Source organism: Thalassophryne amazonica, chromosome 1 (assembly GCF_902500255.1).
Source record: "Thalassophryne amazonica chromosome 1, fThaAma1.1, whole genome shotgun sequence".
NCBI classification, from domain to species: domain Eukaryota; kingdom Metazoa; phylum Chordata; class Actinopteri; order Batrachoidiformes; family Batrachoididae; genus Thalassophryne; species Thalassophryne amazonica.
Window position 1 is genome coordinate 125,617,824 of NC_047103.1, and position 18,242 is coordinate 125,636,065.

The 18,242-nt window shown below is 41.8% G+C and overlaps 1 non-coding gene across 1 annotated transcript; it reads right to left on the reverse strand.

The window, feature by feature from the left end:
• Positions 1-2,100: 2,100 nt before the first annotated feature.
• Positions 2,101-2,263, reverse strand: LOC117521234. The gene has a single exon (XR_004563913.1). It is a non-coding gene; the product is annotated as a U1 spliceosomal RNA (small nuclear RNA).
• Between the last annotated feature and the right edge of the window lie 15,979 nt (positions 2,264-18,242).

Sequence of the window (18,242 nt, forward strand, 5' to 3'; positions counted from 1 at the left end):
GGAGTGACGTTCCGCAATCTGACGCAGAAGTAAACTGGAAGCGACATCATCGCGGCCGGGTCCTCATGGCGGATGAAACGGATGGCATGGCGTATGTGACCATTCAAAATGGAAGCACCCATGGTTCGATGGGTCTTTATGGCGGATGACGCGGATAAACAGTAACTCAGATCAAGTGATTTAAAATGATTTTTTCCCATAAATCATTCAACATTGTCATTATGGGGTATTGTATGTAGAATTTTGAGGAAAAAAATGAATTTCATCCATTTTGGAATTAGGCTGGAACAAAATGTGTGAAGAAAAGAGAAGCGCTGTGAAAACTTTCCAGATGCACTGTACGTTCAATCAAAGATGGCAGAGATTTAGGATTGGGATTATGCATAATGTACAGTACAGGGAGCACACAGACTGTTTTTGAGGTCACATGCATTGGAATTTGAGGAAATAGTCAAATTTAAAATGGCACAGATCTTGTACGAAGAAAAAAATAATTTACTTCCGGGTAATATTCCGAAAATGTTTCGTGACAGGGGTGGCGGTGGTGATAATTTAAGAAGTACTTTAAACTTCAAAAAAAAAAAGGCATTGTGTTGGCAAGAGTATGTGTATTTCAGAATTAAAGAGAAGTGCTAATACAGAGCACTTTTGCTATGTGTGTTTCTCCAGGTAAAACTGGAGTTGCATCACGAAGGGCATCTGGTGAAAACCTCGTGCCAAATACGTATACGGATCTGGCTGTATCCGCTGTGGAAACCCTGGACAAACGGGAGCAGCCGAAAAGACAACTCAAATGGAGCACTTTTAATAAATAGACAGAAGGAACACTTTAAGAGCGTATGTAGACAAGGAGGTTCACAAAGAGAAATGGGTTAAGTGTAGATAAAAATCTTTTTCACTGTGAATGTAATTGATTTATTTAATTATTGCCAATTTTTGTCTATTATTTTTATTTATTTATTTATGCATTTTAATTAATGCCATTCACTAACTTTCTACCACACCGGCTCCCTTTCTCTTCAACACGATTGAAACATTTTTAAATGTTGACCTTTGTGTAATCATTCATTGACTCCTGTCAAGCTGCCACTCTGGGAAATGAATTGCAAATTTTTGTGGGCCATAGTAAACATTAAGTGTTTAGACACTTTAGGTGCTACTAAAAACCTATTTGACTTGTGGATTACAAGTGCAGCTCAAAAATTAGAATATTGAGAAAAAGTTAATTATTTATATATATTTTTAATCAGTTATTTCAGAAAAAAAACAATTGAATACATTCCACACTCATTACATACATAGACAGGGGAAACTGCAAATACAGTCCCCCACAACTATAAAATATTTTTTAAAAATTATATGAGTATTATGGCGTCCAGCTCCAGGGAAGGGGAGGGGGTGGAATGCGTCATTGAAACGTGTCTTAAAATATTAGAATATTTCATTCCAAGTCTGAGTAACTCACCATTTATGCAGTATCAATAGAATATCCCCGTCTGCTTGAGTTCACACAATCATTCAGCGGGGCTTGGCACCTGTACACAGTATCAAAAACTACGACTTATTGGGAACTGGTTATGTTCACTGTAACTTGGTGGCCTAGAAAGTTGGCAAGACCTGTTATCTATATATTAAAAAGCCAAGTGGCCTTTGTGTAAGTTTGAACACGGAGAAACTGGGAGAGCTGACATGAGCCATTTGGTATGCTTTTGTATTTTGGGTCAAGGAGGAACGCCACGAAAACGGAAAGTTGATAGGACTGATATCTTTTGGAGAAATTAGGAATATTCGGTAACAACAGTGAACAATGGACATTAATATCAGCATTAATCAGTCGCTGGTAACCAGACAAGATCTGAACAAAGGAAATATCTCAACCTTGCCAGTTCTAAAACATCAATAATATGTGGCAAATAATAATACAATTATTCAGAAAACTTTTTTAATTTGCTGCACTTTCACTTTAAATCCTTATAGAAACATAATTTATTACCAAGTTTAAAAGACGTTAGTTATCTACTTAAACACTTTTCAATGTAAAGCCCATTTTGCCTGAGTAAACAGGACCTGATAATAAGTTGTTTATTTTTAACAGTATGTCAGGGATAAGCGCGAACGCAGTCCCCCACTACCATAAATTATGCAGTCGAGATTCCCACATTTGGGGAATTCGCAAAGGTCAGTCAGCCGCAGTGCAATGGCTGAGCCTCACTTTGGGTGAACCACCTTCTTGATCATGGTGTCGCCCCTGCCAGGTAAGTATGGCTTGCACTTCGAAACACACCGTACTCCTTCACCCACCTACCACACACACTCATGGTACTCACAAAAACAAAACACCAAAACTACAACCTTTAGCCAGGCACCATGACGACAATTCTTTTCAACAAAAAACGTCACATATCTAACAGATATTTGACTGTAAAGAACAATTTTAAACAGCCGCTATCTTTCCCATCATGCAATGCTGCATGACCATTTCAAACCAAATGCTCATTTTATCTGTGTTACATACAAAGTATAAGTATTAACTCAGATCAAGTGATTTAGCATCATGTTAATATTTTAGTAGTCTTGTCCACCTTTAAAGGTCAGAAAAATAGAAGATGAAAAAAATCACAGAACGAAAACAAAACAAAGACGTGGCCCCTTGACGTCACACACTCAAAGCAGTTTCAAGCATTTATACTGCCACCTGTTGATCAAAACTACAGACTACGTAAATGAACTTGTCTGGGCTGCGGCCTCGTCTTTAACCTGTTTCTGTGTTTATTTTATGAATTTTCTGTATTTTCACATTACTTATTTATTCTAAAAATATTAATATAGATAGATCTTCGTCTGAGGTAAAGTATGAGTGGGTTTTCATTGCTAAATCAGGCAATCTGTGAGTAACGGTGCAGAGCTTTTTTCAGATCTCCATAGATGTTCAATCGGATTCAGCTCTGGGTTCTGGCTCGGCCACTCAAGGACATTGACAGAGTTGTCTTGAAGCCACTCTTTTGATATTTTGGCTGTGTGCTTCAGGTCATTGTCCTGCTGAAAGAACTGTCGCACCAGTCTGAGGTTTTTATGTTTGTTTTGTTGCCGTGACCGAATCAGTTATTCCCCATTGCTATTTTAGATCACATCATAAACGTAAGTATTAAACGTAAACGTAAGTATTAACTCAGATCAAGTGATTTAGCATCATGTTAATATTTTAGTAGTCTTGTCCACCTTTAAAGGTCAGAAAAATAGAATACTATAAAAATCACAAACTACGTAAATTAACTTGTCTGGGCTGTGGCCATTTGTTTATTCTAAAAATATTGTAGTTATCACCGGCACTGTAATGCCGCAGAGCATCATGGGAGTACGGGTTTTTGGGGTTTTAAAGCACCGTTTTTGTCTTTCATAGTTTGTTTAATAGTGTGCTTGGAGATACTCATTTAGTGTGTTCAATTTCGTTCAATGTTAGTCGAGTTTAGATAAGTGTTCTGTTTTCACCATAAGCAAAAAGTGTATTATGTTTGATGTTTTCCTCTATTTCCATATTAATATTTCGACAGAGCGAACTAAGCCAAAAACAAAAATCAAAACAAAATCAATTTACAGTTTAATCTGGCTTTAATTGGAGAAATTAACTACAGTGCAAGTTACACAGTTTCGTAATGAAGTGGCACGGAGGAACATTTTCAAAAAAAAAGAAGACATGAAAGTTCACCTACTATTTGCTAGAATGTACATCTGAGATGCGAGTCTAGATTTGATGTTTTGGTGAAAGAAAATCTTACATTTTGAAATAACTGACCTTCTAACAGACAGATAAACAAAAATGATGGTGTCTGTTAAAACCAAAACCATGAACATAAAGCAGAACTGTCCATGGATATGAAACTGTTAGACTCCATAGAACAGTGGAGAAGGAACCACTTTCCTCAGTCATCACACTGGATCTGAGGAATTGGGGGAAAAAACCTGATTTATTTATTTGTTTTTGCTTTGATATTTGACCCAATATGCTTGTCCCTTGGTTTTCCTTCAGTACTGAAGTGTTCTTGTTCTGTCTCCATCATAATTCCACAGTGGAACTGCTGCTTGAAAACGACTCAGCTCGTCTGTTAAGGCAGGTCCAGACCTCAAAGAGCCATGCAGCACCATCACAACGTCATACTGATTTATTTACAGATCAGCCACCACCAAGAATGTTGGTGAAAACAACAATAAAATAAAATTAAATACACGACTGTACTTGTGAATATTGCAGTAATTTGTACATTCACTGTCTGAATCCAGTTTATTGAGGAAAATTGAGGTGACAATGAAAAGTGTAATTGTTTGCTATGAAATAAACATTCTATTGACAGAGAGAAGCAGCTCCAGGTACTGAAGCTGAATAAACTGTTTAGTCCTGGAACAGTGCTGATTTATCCAGAAGGAAAAACATTTGAAATTAAAGTATTTACACCCTGAAGAACTTTAAATAAAACAGTACTGCTGAAAAACACAGTAAGAATGAGGTTTTTATGAAAAACCTTGTGCATTGTGTTGGATGATGTGATGCGACCTTTAGCCTTCAACAGTGAAGACACATAATATAGAATGATGAACAAATTCCCCAGCAGCTGTGAATGCATCATAGACCAGAAAACTGACCAGCACGTTATTGTGCTGCAATTAATAACCTCATCACCAAAATTTCAACTTGGCCTGTGACTTTGAATTTTAACCAATTTTCCTAAAAAATCAAACCACTTTGTCCTTTGTTGGCCGTCAATCATGACACCAAGTTGGGTCAAAAAGGGATCAAACTCTGAGTTTATTTGTTGACACTCAGGAATCAAAACGACATCCTCTCATGCACTGTGGCTGTGTGCAGAGAAGCATGATGGTGGTCTTGTCACAAACTGAGCCTCTCATCAAAGAATTCTGACTGGCCCATGTCAATTTTTTGGTGAGGTTATGATCAGCTGACTGAAGTTAGTTGGGCGCTACCAGCCCATTAAGCCCCGCCTTTAGCCGCCTAAGATGAGGTTGTCTTCTTTCAGCTGCTCCTGTTTGGTGTCACCACACCAGATCATTGCTCTCTATCTCACCCTGTCCTCCACATCTTCCTCTGTCACACCAAACACCTACATGTCCTCCTTCACCACATCTATGAACCTCCTCTTTGTCCTTCATCTTCTCCTCCTACGTGGTAGCTCCTTCCTCTTCACACATCCAAACCATCTCAATCTCACTTCTCTCTCTGACTTTGTCTCCAAACCGTCCTACCTGTGCTGTCCCTCTGATATGTCCTAATTCTGTCCATCCTTGTCGCTTCCAAAGAAAATTGTAGCATCTTCACCAAAAACATTTCAAAGTCCAAAGGAGTGAGGACATTTCATTTCATTTTGTGTACCTGACAGATGATTTTATCCTTATAGTTTTACAGGACAAATTCAGACTCTGATTTCAAACTTTGGTGGATTATAAGACAAATTGTTTTGGGACACCGTTTGCATCTCATTGGTCCCAGCCTGAAACAGCTTTGGTTCCGAGGGGTACAGGGAGCTCGCAGCCTTTAAGATTTGCTTCGAAATCTGTAAACATTTTTTTTTTCTTTCAGATTGTCTCTTCTCATATTCAGTGTGTGCTGATTACAGAACTCCTGTGTTTGGAGAGAACCAAGAGACTCCTCAGACTCTGTCCAAGTCCAAGAATTAAATAAGTGACCTGCTGGTAAAAAAGCCACAAAACAACAAATATATTCAAACATTTTACACTCAACAAAAATATAAACGCAACACTTTTGGTTTTGCTCCCATTTTGTATGAGATGAACTCAAAGATCTAAAACTTTTTCCACATACACAATATCACCATTTCCTTCAAATATTCTTCACAAACCAGTCTAAATCTGTGATAGTGAGCACTTCTCCTTTGCTGAGATAATCCATCCCACCTCACAGGTGTGCCATAACAAGATGCTGATTAGACACCATGATTAGTGCACAGGTGTGCCTTAGACTGCCCACAATAAAAGGCCACTCTGAAAGGTGCAGTTTTGTTTTATTGGGGGGGATACCAGTCAGTATCTGGTGTGACCACCATTTGCCTCATGCAGTGCAACACATCTCCTTCGCATAGAGTTGATCAGGTTGTCAATTGTGGCCTGTGGAATGTTGGTCCACTCCTCTTCAATAGCTGTGCAAAGTTGCTGGATATTGGCAGGAACTGGTACACGCTGTCGTATACGCCGGTCCAGAGCATCCCAAACATGCTCAATGGGTGACATGTCCGGTGAGTATGCAGGCCATGCAAGAACTGGGACATTTTCAGCTTCCAAGAATTGTGTACAGATCCTTGCAACATGGGGCCATGCATTATCCTGCTGCAACATGAGGTGATGTTCTTGGATGTATGGCACAACGATGGGCCTCAGGATCTTGTCACGGTATCTCTGTGCATTCAAAATGCCATCAATAAAATGCACCTGTGTTCTTCGTCCATAACAGAGGCCTGCCCATACCATAACCCCACCGCCACCATGGGCCACTAGATCCACAACATTGACATCAGAAAACCGCTCACCCACACAACGCCACACACGCTGTCTGCCATCTGCCCTGAACAGTGTGAACCGGGATTCATCCGTGAAGAGAACACCTCTCCAACGTGCCAAACGCCAGCGAATGTGAGCATTTGCCCACTCAAGTCGGTTACGACGACGAATTGGAGTCAGGTCGAGACCCCGATGAGGACGACGAGCATGCAGATGAGCTTCCCTGAGACGGTTTCTGACAGTTTGTGCAGAAATTCTTTGGTTATGCAAACCGATTGTTTCAGCAGCTGTCCGAGTGGCTGGTCTCAGACGATCTTGGAGGTGAACATGCTGGATGTGGAGGTCCTGGGCTGGTGTGGTTACACGTGGTCTGCGGTTGTGAGGCTGGTTGGATGTACTGCCAAATTCTCTGAAATGCCTTTGGAGACGGCTTATGGTAGAGAAATGAACATTCAATACACGAGCAACAGCTCTGGTTGACATTCCTGCTGTCAGCATGCCAATTGCACGCTCCCTCAAATCTTGCAACATCTGTGGCATTGTGCTGTGTGATAAAACTGCACCTTTCAGAGTGGCCTTTTATTGTGGGCAGTCTAAGGCACACCTGTGCACTAATCATGGTGTCTAATCAGCATCTTGATATGGCACACCTGTGAGGTGGGATGGATTATCTCAGCAAAGGAGAAGTGCTCACTATCACAGATTTAGACTGGTTTGTGAACAATATTTGAGGGAAATGGTGATATTGTGTATGTGGAAAAAGTTTTAGATCTTTGAGTTCATCTCATACAAAATGGGAGCAAAACCAAAAGTGTTGCATTTATATTTTTGTTGAGTGTATGTTGCAAAGATTAACAAACACACATTTCAACATATTTACATAAATACAGTCAAAAAAGTGCTGTGGACCATCAATCGATACACAGAGAGATAGATAGATAGATAGATAGATAGATAGATAGATAGATAGATAGATAGATAGATAGATAGATAGATAGATAGATAGATAGATAGATAGATAGATAGATAGATAGATAGATAGATAGATAGATAGATAGATAGATAGATTGATTGATTGATTGACGGAAAAGCCGCCTGGATTTTACAAAAGGTTATCAACACGGAGGTGTTTTTCCTGTGCTGCCGCACCGCGCCGGCTGCGTCCCGACACGTGGACCCGTCCGCACGTCTTTTATTAAAAAAATCTCCTTTAACAGTGGAATATCCGGATAAAATGCTGAAACCGACTTCTTCTGAAACTTCTCTGTTCTCTCATGACGTCCTGGATCAATAGAGCCTGAAATGTGGAGGTTTTCAGCTTGAAACAGGTTGACGACGGCGCCTGGGAGCGCTGCGCGACGTCCCGCTCCGTGGGAAGTCCTTAAAGCGACAGAATCACTTCAAAATCTCTCATCAGCCGTTAAAATTTTCACCGAAAACCAGCTGAATTTTTCGAACCGTGTCCACTTCGATGTGCCTCACAGGTTTAGAAAAAAATTTTGATCAAACAAAGCGCCAGTCTCTCAGCAACTTCTCAGACAAAGGAATTCCGACGAGGGGCTGGACGACTCCTCCCACAAGGAGTGCTCACAGGCGAATGATGTCACCGACAGGCGTGGAAAAACTCACGCATGCGCACGAGGGTTCAAGCATGTCAGACATAAAAACATATGAATGAAATCCATATAGTTTTTGAAAAAAATAAAAAGGACCTATACTTTACTGACAGACCTCGTAAACCTGCATCCTGGGACGACAGTGCAGGAGATAGTACATAAGGCTCGATACATTCCATCAGAAAAGAGGAAGTACAACTATGAACATTCTAAAACATACAACATTCGAAAAAAAAGGCATGTTCAAAAAAAGCCAAGTTGTAATTAGATAACCATCTGATATAACCGGTGTCAAAATAAATAGAACACTGCCATGAGTTAAAATTGTCTCATTAATATTTGTAAATGCACGCAGGGTGATCTACAAATAATCATTGATTTGCAAATGTGTTCAGATATCCACAAATGCACATTTCATATTTGTAACTTGTAAATTGGTCTTTGCAAATAATGTTGTATTTGCAAATATAAAACTTAATTTGTAAAAAAAAAAAAAATTACATTTGTAAAACTGGAAATTGTATTTGTGAATTGAGTTTCAGCATTTGTGGACCAGTTACACGCATTCATCACTTTCCTCTGCGACGTCATTTTGAGACATTCTTTTCGCGAACACAGATCCACAAACAAATGCCGACTGATTCACAAATACACACGCACACTGGATATCCACTAGATGGCAGTGTGGTTCCATTCATTGATGTGGCAAGCTGAAACTATATGCTCCCGGATGACTCTTTAATCATGATCGTTACTGAGTATTTAAAATGCTTATCGCAAAGCGTTCTTTTTTACGACATAATGCAAGTTTTATATGTCCGCGGACACTGTGTGTTACAGATACAAATCAGTTTCCTGGGATCCGCGGAGCCTGTCTGTTGCGACAGTTATCGTAAAGCGGGACTGGTTGGTTGCTGCGGTGATGCTGTGTAGCTCCTGTGCGAAGCTTAGCTAAATGTAGCAACTTTTAGAACTTTAACGTTTTTAAAAGAAGAATTTTTGCAGCATGTCTGTCACGGAGCACGCACAGGCGCAATGCTGTTTAATACGCTTATTTGAACCACTGCGTTAAAGAGTATAACACTAACACCCCCCGCCCCCTTTCCCATGATGAAATCCGCGGACACATAATTTAAAAAAATAATTCAGCTTGCCACATCAATGAATGGAACCACACTGCCATCTAGTGGATATCCAGTGTGCGTGTGTATTTGTGAATCAGTCGGCATTTGTTTGTGGATCTGTGTTCGCGAAAAGAATGTCTCAAAATGACGTCGCAGAGGAAAGTGATGAATGCGTGTAACTGGTCCACAAATGCTGAAACTCAATTCACAAATGCAATTTCCAGTTTTACAAATGTAATTTTTTTTTTTTTTTTTTTTTACAAATTAAGTTTTATATTTGCAAATACAACATTATTTGCAAAGACCAATTTACAAGTTACAAATATGAAATTTGCATTTGTGGATATCTGAACACATTTGCAAATCAATGATTATTTGTAGCTCACCCTGTGTGCATTTACAAATATTGAGACAATTTTAACTCCATAGCCATAATCTACTGGTGCCCAGATGCTCAGTACTTAAGGTGGGTTTACACTGTGTGAATTTTGGTCCTTTTTCAGCTGATTTTTCACTCGTGCAAGAATTTTTTGGATCGCGCCGAGTTTCAGCTTAATCGCGTGTCCTGCATCGTGTAGTATACATGGAGTAACGAGCTGCGTTTAACCTCTCACGACCACCTCCTGATCGGCAATCGTATGGTCGCATGAAAATCAAACTTGTTTGATATTCTGGTTGGACGTTGTGAGGGTATTCCGCTGCTGAAGTGCTACAAGTGTCCAACCTCTCGCGCTGTGCATGTGCAAACACCGAAGCAGAATTGGAGAGAGCATAAACAGCGATCATCTCTTTGGGAGAGCAGCTTCTGTCCCCCCCCAACTCATGTAAAGTCTTGTATTGGTTTTTTTTTTAAGTTTGATGTCTCCCATCAAGAGTTTTTGTAATAATAAGAAATGTAAATAAAGTTTGAAAAAAAAGCTTCTGTTTACGTTTTGCTTCTAGAAACACAAGTCTGACATGTGGTTTTTGAACGCACAATGAGAGCAGTCAGATCGCATCATAGCATCGGGCCATATAGTGTGAGAACACAAATCGTGCGCTCTGAGCTTTTACACTGTGCAGTTTTGTTGTACAGTTTGAGATGCAGCTAAGTACAATGATTGAAAATATTGTAGAGTGTCTGCCCAGCTTTAAGGCAAATACTGCCATGAACACTACTGGCCAGTAGATGGCAGTAGAGACTGTGAAAACTTGCCAAAACAAAATTCCAGATAATCCATGTCTGCTACGTTTAAGATGCGTGGAATTTAATAAATGCAAACTCAATTTCAGACATCTTATATATATTACTCTGGAACAAAGACAACAGACAGTGTTTGACATAAGCAGGACTCTAAACAGCAAACAAGAATCGATTGCAATGATTCCAATTGAAAATAATGAGAAGCAATCTGAGCTTCTTCTGGCATTTTTACATAAAACAAACACAATAACAACATCTATAAACCCAAAGAATATATTCACGAGAATTTTAGACACAATATACAAATGGTTTAATGCTGTTTTCCATGTGGAGCCTGATCAGAGCATCTCAAATGCATTTCTTCTATCGTGAATGTAGTGACAATACCCATAATGCACTGTTGGGCACAGCATGTCCACACTAAAACCTTCAAAATTAGTGCATTACTTTAAAACTAAAACATATATCTGATATCTTCACTTCATAAAACTTCAGACGTGAAGTTAATTCAAATAACTTGTCCGAAATGAGTTTGGTTAAAATTTTAAGCATAAGTTAAAATAATAATTAATAAAAATTAATAGAGATGAGTTCCACCCCCCTGGCTAGTTCTCCTTTGCCTGCAGAGGATAGAGTGGTTTCTTTTAGAATCAACTCTTGTCTGTTTACAGAGGATAGAACTGCATATCCATTACTAAACATTTAACAGGTTGGTACTCAAGTGATTTTATAAATGTTTGTAACTGTTCAGCATTGTTTACCATGTCTGCGTTAGTGATCTAAAAGTTAACTGGAAGATAATTAGTCCAATAATGGTTTTTAAAGTTATCTGAAAAGCTAATCCGATAATGAAAACATTATCTTTGATAGTTAGCTGATTAGCGGAACTGTGCCCACCACTGGGAAGTGAGGACACTAATTGTTGAAGCTTTTTAGGTGGAATTCTTTCCTATTCTTGCTTGATGTATGACTTCAGTTGTTCAACAGTAAAATATGCTGTTGTCGTATTTTGCACTTCATAATGCGCCACACATTTTCAATGGGTGACAGGTATGGACTGCAGGAAGGCCAGTCTAGTACCAGTCTAATACTCTTTTACTATGAAACCATGCTGTTGTAACACGTTCACAATGTGGCTTGGCATTGTCTTGCTGAAATAAGCAGGGATGTGCCTGAAAAAGATGTTGCTTTGATGCCAGCGTGTGTTGCTCCAAAATCTGGATGTACCTTTCAGCATTGATGGTGCCATCACAGATGTGCAAGCTGCCCATGCCATGGGCACTAACACACCCCATACCATCACAGATGCTGGCTTTTGAACTTTGCTTTGGTAACAATCTGGATGGACTTTTTTCGCTTTTGTCCAGAGGACACGACATCCATGATTTCCAAAAACAATTTGAAATGTGGACTCATCAGAGCACACCACACTTTTCCACTTTGCGTCTGTCCATTTCAAATGAGCTTGGGTCTAGAGAAGGCAGTGGCATTTCTGGATGTTGTTGATGTATGGCTTTTGCTTTGCATGGAAGAGTTTTAACTTGCACTGGAAGATGTAGTGATGAACTGTGTTAACTGACAATGGTTTTCTGAAGTGTTCTGAGCCCACGCGGTAAGATCCTTTACACAATGACGTTGGTTTTTAATGCAGTGCCACTTGAGGGAGCAAAGGTCACGGGCATTCAAGTGTTGGTTTTCGGCTTTACTGCTTGTAAACGTGTAGAAAGTTCTCCAGAGTCTCTGAATCTTCTGATTATATTATGGACTGTAGATGATGGAATGCCTAAATTCCTTGCAATTGAACATTGAGAAACACTGTTCTTAAACTGTTGGACTATTTTTTCATGCAGATGTTCACAAAGTGGTGATCCTTGCCCCATCTTTGCTCGTGAACGGCTGAGCCTTTTGGGGATGCTCCTTTTATACCCAATCATGACACTCACCTATTTCCAATTAACCTGTTCACCTGTGGAATGTTCCAAACAGGTGTTCTTTGAGCATTCATCAAATTTCCCAGTCTTTTGTTGCCCCTGTCCCAGCTTTTTTGAAATGTGTTACAGGCACCCATTTCAAAATGAGCAAATATTTGCACAAAAACAATAAAGTTTATCAGTTTGAACATTAAATATCTTGTCTTTGTGGTGTATTCATTTGAATATATGTTGAATAGGTTTTGCAAATCATTGTATTCTGTTTTTATTTGCATTTCACACAACGTCCCAACTTGATTGGAATTTTGGTTGTATGGCGTTACAGCCCCTTTCGCACCAGGCTTGCATAGGGGAAACCAGGGCATGGTGAATCACGGGGAACAGTGAATCAGCTGCTATCTCTGCAAAACTACATATATATATTTGCAGCAGTTCTGCCATATTTTTATGCATAAAGACATCCCACTTATAAATGAGTGGTTTGTTTTTGGATATATTATGGGTAAAACTGAGTGGCAAGTGAAGTCAGTTTTTTTCCTATCAAAAGTAAATTTTGTGGATGTCAGTGTCTTTGTATTTATTTCTCACAACAGAGGAAAGGGGGCCCAAAAAATGTTATTAATTTGAAGACTACCCCGTCCAACTGATGAGCATGTGCTATGTCTTCTCCAGACTATCAGCTATTTGATAACATGACTCATGTGTGTCACATGCACCCTGGGCACAGTGAATCAGGGCACAGTGAATCAATCTAGAAAGTGATTTACCAAGCCCCAGTATCAAGTGGATGACAAATATTACTTGTTGAAGCTTATACATTTATTTTTTCAGGAATTATTTCTATGATTTGTGTATATAAACAACTGTTTTCATGTTTGAACAGAAATTATGACAGTTGTATTTATAATAGTTTCTGAAGGACTTGTATCACTATATAAGACACTCACACATTACATAGCTGGTTTGCTGGATTAGAGTTTGTATATGCATCAGAATATATTTCATAATTTTGAAGACATCTTAATAATCATGTGTTTTTTCATTATATTCTAAGTTGACTCATTGTGCCCCGGACAGTGAATCACGGGGCACAGTGAATCAAAAATTTTAAAATCGATTTTAAACACCTGTAAATTACACTTGGGGAGACATAAATAACACAGCCATATAAACAGTAACTTGCTGTATTAAATCCACAATAGAATGACTTAAACCCATGCATAATGCATTTATGCTGCTACAAAACAACATTTCTGATCCACTGTGCCCCGACTTCCCCTACAGCTGCATTGTGATGCGTATGGAGTACACTGGAAAATTGGCAGACTGTCGAATTCCCTGTGTAGGCTGGTGTATGATGGCTTGTGGTTGCGTTCCTTGTCATGCTTACAGTTACATATGGTTGCTTACTGTATGCTTACTAATTATAATAATAATAAACAGACAGTATAAAACACTGCAAAAATACCTAAAATAAATCAAAATTACTCAAGAAACATAGCAAAACGTAAACAAGTGGGTCTTTAGGTTTGCCTTAAAAACATCCACAGCCAGTCTAATGTCCACAGGAAGATCATTCCACAGCTTAGGGCGCAAAGATAAGTAATCATTGCCAGGAACAATGAGGTTGCACTACTCAATGACGCAATGACATCTGCATCATTCATAACAGTAAGGCAAACACAACTGACTTTGTACGCTTCTCAAATCTACCAAATGCCCAGGAACGATTTGAAAAAATACTCGAAGTCAGGGATAAGAGACTAGCTCAGCCGCCTGGGTCGGTACATCGGCGTGATGCCATTTGTGCCCAAATTCCCGAGCAGCTTGGGGAAAAACACGGTTACCATCGTGAATGCCACTCGAGTTTCACCAATCATCTTAGCCGCCTGAAGCCGACGAATGCTACTGATGAAGAACGGCCAACAAGACAGAGTTGTCGCAGTTCAACTGAAAAGTTCATATTTGAGCAGAACTGCATCTTTTGTAAAAGCTATGGGTGAAAGAAAGTCCTCGTCAGTGGGTCTTGGACCACGGATAGATAATGGTTTTTAAAGTTATCTAAAAGATAATCCAATAATGAAACCATTATCCTCAATAATTATCTGTTATCGGATTATCGGAACTGTGCCCACCACTGCCCAGGAGTGCCACTGAGTCCCTATATTTTTGGTGGCAACATGGAAAATATGAAAATATAGATCTAATACTACAACCTACATCAACTTTCATCACTTTTGGGGGGAGGGGGGGAGGTGCAAGGTGAGCCCACCCAGCCCACGGACTATCATTGTGACTCTGGAGGAACCAACATCTTAGTTCCAGGACGTATTTGGTTCGCTTTCCTCAGTGAGCAGGTAGTACACATAATCCACCACTAGAGGGCAGAGTTCACACACTGCATGATCAATCAATCAATCAATTTTTTTTATATAGCGCCAAATCACAACAAACAGTTGCCCCAAGGCGCTTTATATTGTAAGGCAAGGCCATACAATAATTATGTAAAACCCCAACGGTCAAAACGACCCCCTGTGAGCAAGCACTTGGCTACAGTGGGAAGGAAAAACTCCCTTTTAACAGGAAGAAACCTCCAGCAGAACCAGGCTCAGGGAGGGGCAGTCTTCTGCTGGGACTGGTTGGGGCTGAGGGAGAGAACCAGGAAAAAGACATGCTGTGGAGGGGAGCAGAGATCGATCACTAATGATTAAATGCAGAGTGGTGCATACAGAGCAAAAAGAGAAAGAAACAATGCATCATGGGAACCCCCCAGCAGTCTACGTCTATAGCAGCATAACTAAGGGATGGTTCAGGGTCACCTGATCCAGCCCTAACTATAAGCTTTAGCAAAAAGGAAAGTTTTGAGCCTAATCTTAAAAGTAGAGAGGGTGTCTGTCTCCCTGATCTGAATTGGGAGCTGGTTCCACAGGAGAGGAGCCTGAAAGCTGAAGGCTCTGCCTCCCATTCTACTCTTACAAACCATAGGAACTACAAGTAAGCCTGCAGTCTGAGAGCGAAGCGCTCTATTGGGGTGATATGGTACTACGAGGTCCCTAAGATAAGATGGGTGTTATGTGTCGGACGCAGCTCGGAGAACCGACCAGCGTTTGAAGGACCCAGTATGAAATAAGCAGAGCACGGTACAAAGGCTAACTGAATTTAATACATAACAGTGAAAATATAATAACAAAAAGGTGCGGCCTGGCGTGGTGCGCTCCCAGCAGCGCTAACGGTCCGGAGCCAGAAGCTGTTTCGGACCCAAGGACCCCGCCGACACCCCCCAGGTGGCCGCAACAACCGAGTCTGTGAAAGAAGGAACCATTATGTGAGTCCACACTCTACACACAGAACACTTAAAGGTGTACAAACAGCAAACACTTCCTGGCTTGATTACTGATCAGCTTCCAAACCTGCAGGCATGGAACATCCCGTTCACAAAACTCCACCGCAGTGGAAGCTGAATCATGACTAACAAACAGCTCAATACAATAAGGTGTGAGGGACACCACATTTACTGACTGTATAACTGTTAGTCACAAAATCTAACGTACCTCAGGAAGTGTGCTGACGAGCGTGAGACCTCACCCCCTCCTCTTTCACAGACTGTGCATCAAACCTGGACGTTCTCAGCATCCGCTGTTGATGAGATGGCTCCCAAGACGACAATCTCACCCGTCTGGTCACAAGGTCGAGTCTCTGGCAAATACACACTGTGCACTCCAGTCTTAAATGCCAACATGTTCCACTCCATCCAGATGCACCACAGCTGTGAGTCCTGACGAGTCGCAGGTGATCAGGGTGAGGTCCTGACAGCCTCAGCAACACAGCCACTCAGTCCCAAATGCACGCCACCTGGGAGGAAAACCAAAAAACAGAAACAAACCGGCAGCCAGGCCCCCCCCAGCCATATAACAGTACCCCACCCTCACGGGAAGCCTCCCGGCGACCACACACACCTGGCCCAGGAGAAACACCCCCCTCCAGGGACCATGGCTGGAAACCGCGTCTGCGTTCATCCTCCAACAGACTGGTTGAACTGGCTGCATCTTTGCCCCTGTCTCCGACAGTCTCTTAGCACAGGTGTGGCCAGGAGTTCTTACACCTGTGCGGTCAGCCTTTATCCAAACATGTGTGATTAGTCATAAAACAAAACAACCAAAACACCCCCCCCTCCCCAGGGGACCGTCCCATCAAACCCCAGGGAAGGGGAGAAAGGAAAAACAACCCAAACCCAAGCCTACAAACAAAAATACTAAAACACCCCCCCCCCCAGAGGACCGTTCCATCAAACCCTAGGGAAGGGGAGAAAAGAAAAACCTAAACTTGAGCTCACAAACACAAATGCCAAAATACCCCCCCCCCCCCCCCCCCCAGAGGACCGTTCCATCAAACCCCAGGGAAGGGGAGAAAAGAAAAACCCAAACTCGAGCTCACAAACAAAAATGCCAAAATACCCCCCCTCCTCCCCCCAAATGACACGTAGGGACCAACACCCCCCAGAGGGCCACCCGCCAGCTCCAGGAGTAATAACCACGGCCGAGGTCCCTCTGGGATCCAACGTCACCCACGGGGACTACCAGCGCCTCCCAGAGGACCACTCGTCAACCCCAGGAGACGCCTCCCCTCATGACCAATGGACCCAGCCTCGGCCGTCCACGGCTAGATGGACCCAACGCCCTTTCCCCCCCAGAGGACACCACAGTCAAACCCTGAGGGCGGAAACTGGGGGGGGGAAAACAAAAAGACACCCCAAACCCCCCCCCTCCCCTCCCGGGTGCAGAGGCTACCTGGGAAACGCCCAGCACAACCTAACTGCACCCCTCCAGCAATGCCGACACTACGGCACACCCGGCTGGAGTCAGAGGAGAAGAGAGGGCATAACAAAAAACAAAGAAAAAACAACCCAAGTACCACCCCATCACCCCCCAGGGGACCGTTCCATCTAACCCTGGGGATGTGAAACAAAAAGAAATAAAAGAAAAACAAACAGACCAACACACAGTCGTTTGGGTCCTTTTTTTTTTGTTCTTTGTCAAACAGGCTGCAGGGTCACAACCCCAGACAAATAGTGAACAACAAAAAATAAAATCCCACACAAAAACCAACTCAAACAACACCCACACAAAATGAACTAACACAAAACAAATCAGTGAGTTATACCGTCAAGCTCAACCAAATGGAACACACCTGTTCCTACTCAAGAGCTTGACGGTAACGTGATTCAGTCACCACAAGGGGGAACCAGAGTGCAAAAAATGAAAAAACCCCTTTGGCGACAGAAAAAACAAACGAGCTGCTCTTATGTGCGCAGCTGAGTGCAACACACAACCAAAATGTGCTCAACTAAATAACGCCGGAGCTGATACAACAGACGCAGTAGTTACCTTTGTCCGGGGAAACGGGGCTACGACTGTAACACAGGAAGCCCAGCGACCCGTGCTAACAGAGCTCCGCCGTGCGCGTGAACCCATTACAAACGCACTCTTGCAGCTCCCGTTTAAACCTCTTATCCGGTCGGAGCGTGACGCGAAGCCGTCGCCAGTCACACTCCACCACGACCCACGGATAAGGCACAACACAGGAACACGGCTGCAAGAGAGCACAAATCAGTATCCAGTAATGGGTTCTCAAACACGCACCTTCCGGGCGGAGAGCCCCGCAACTGATCCGGATAACCACTGAACGTCTGCTGCCGCCTTCCCGGCGCGTTACCGTCTCTGCTACCGCTGGGTCCGTGATGTTTGGCCAGAGACTACTGTTATGTGTCGGACGCAGCTCGGAGAACCGACCAGCGTTTGAAGGACCCAGTATGAAATAAGCAGAGCACGGTACAAAGGCTAACTGAATTTAATACATAACAGTG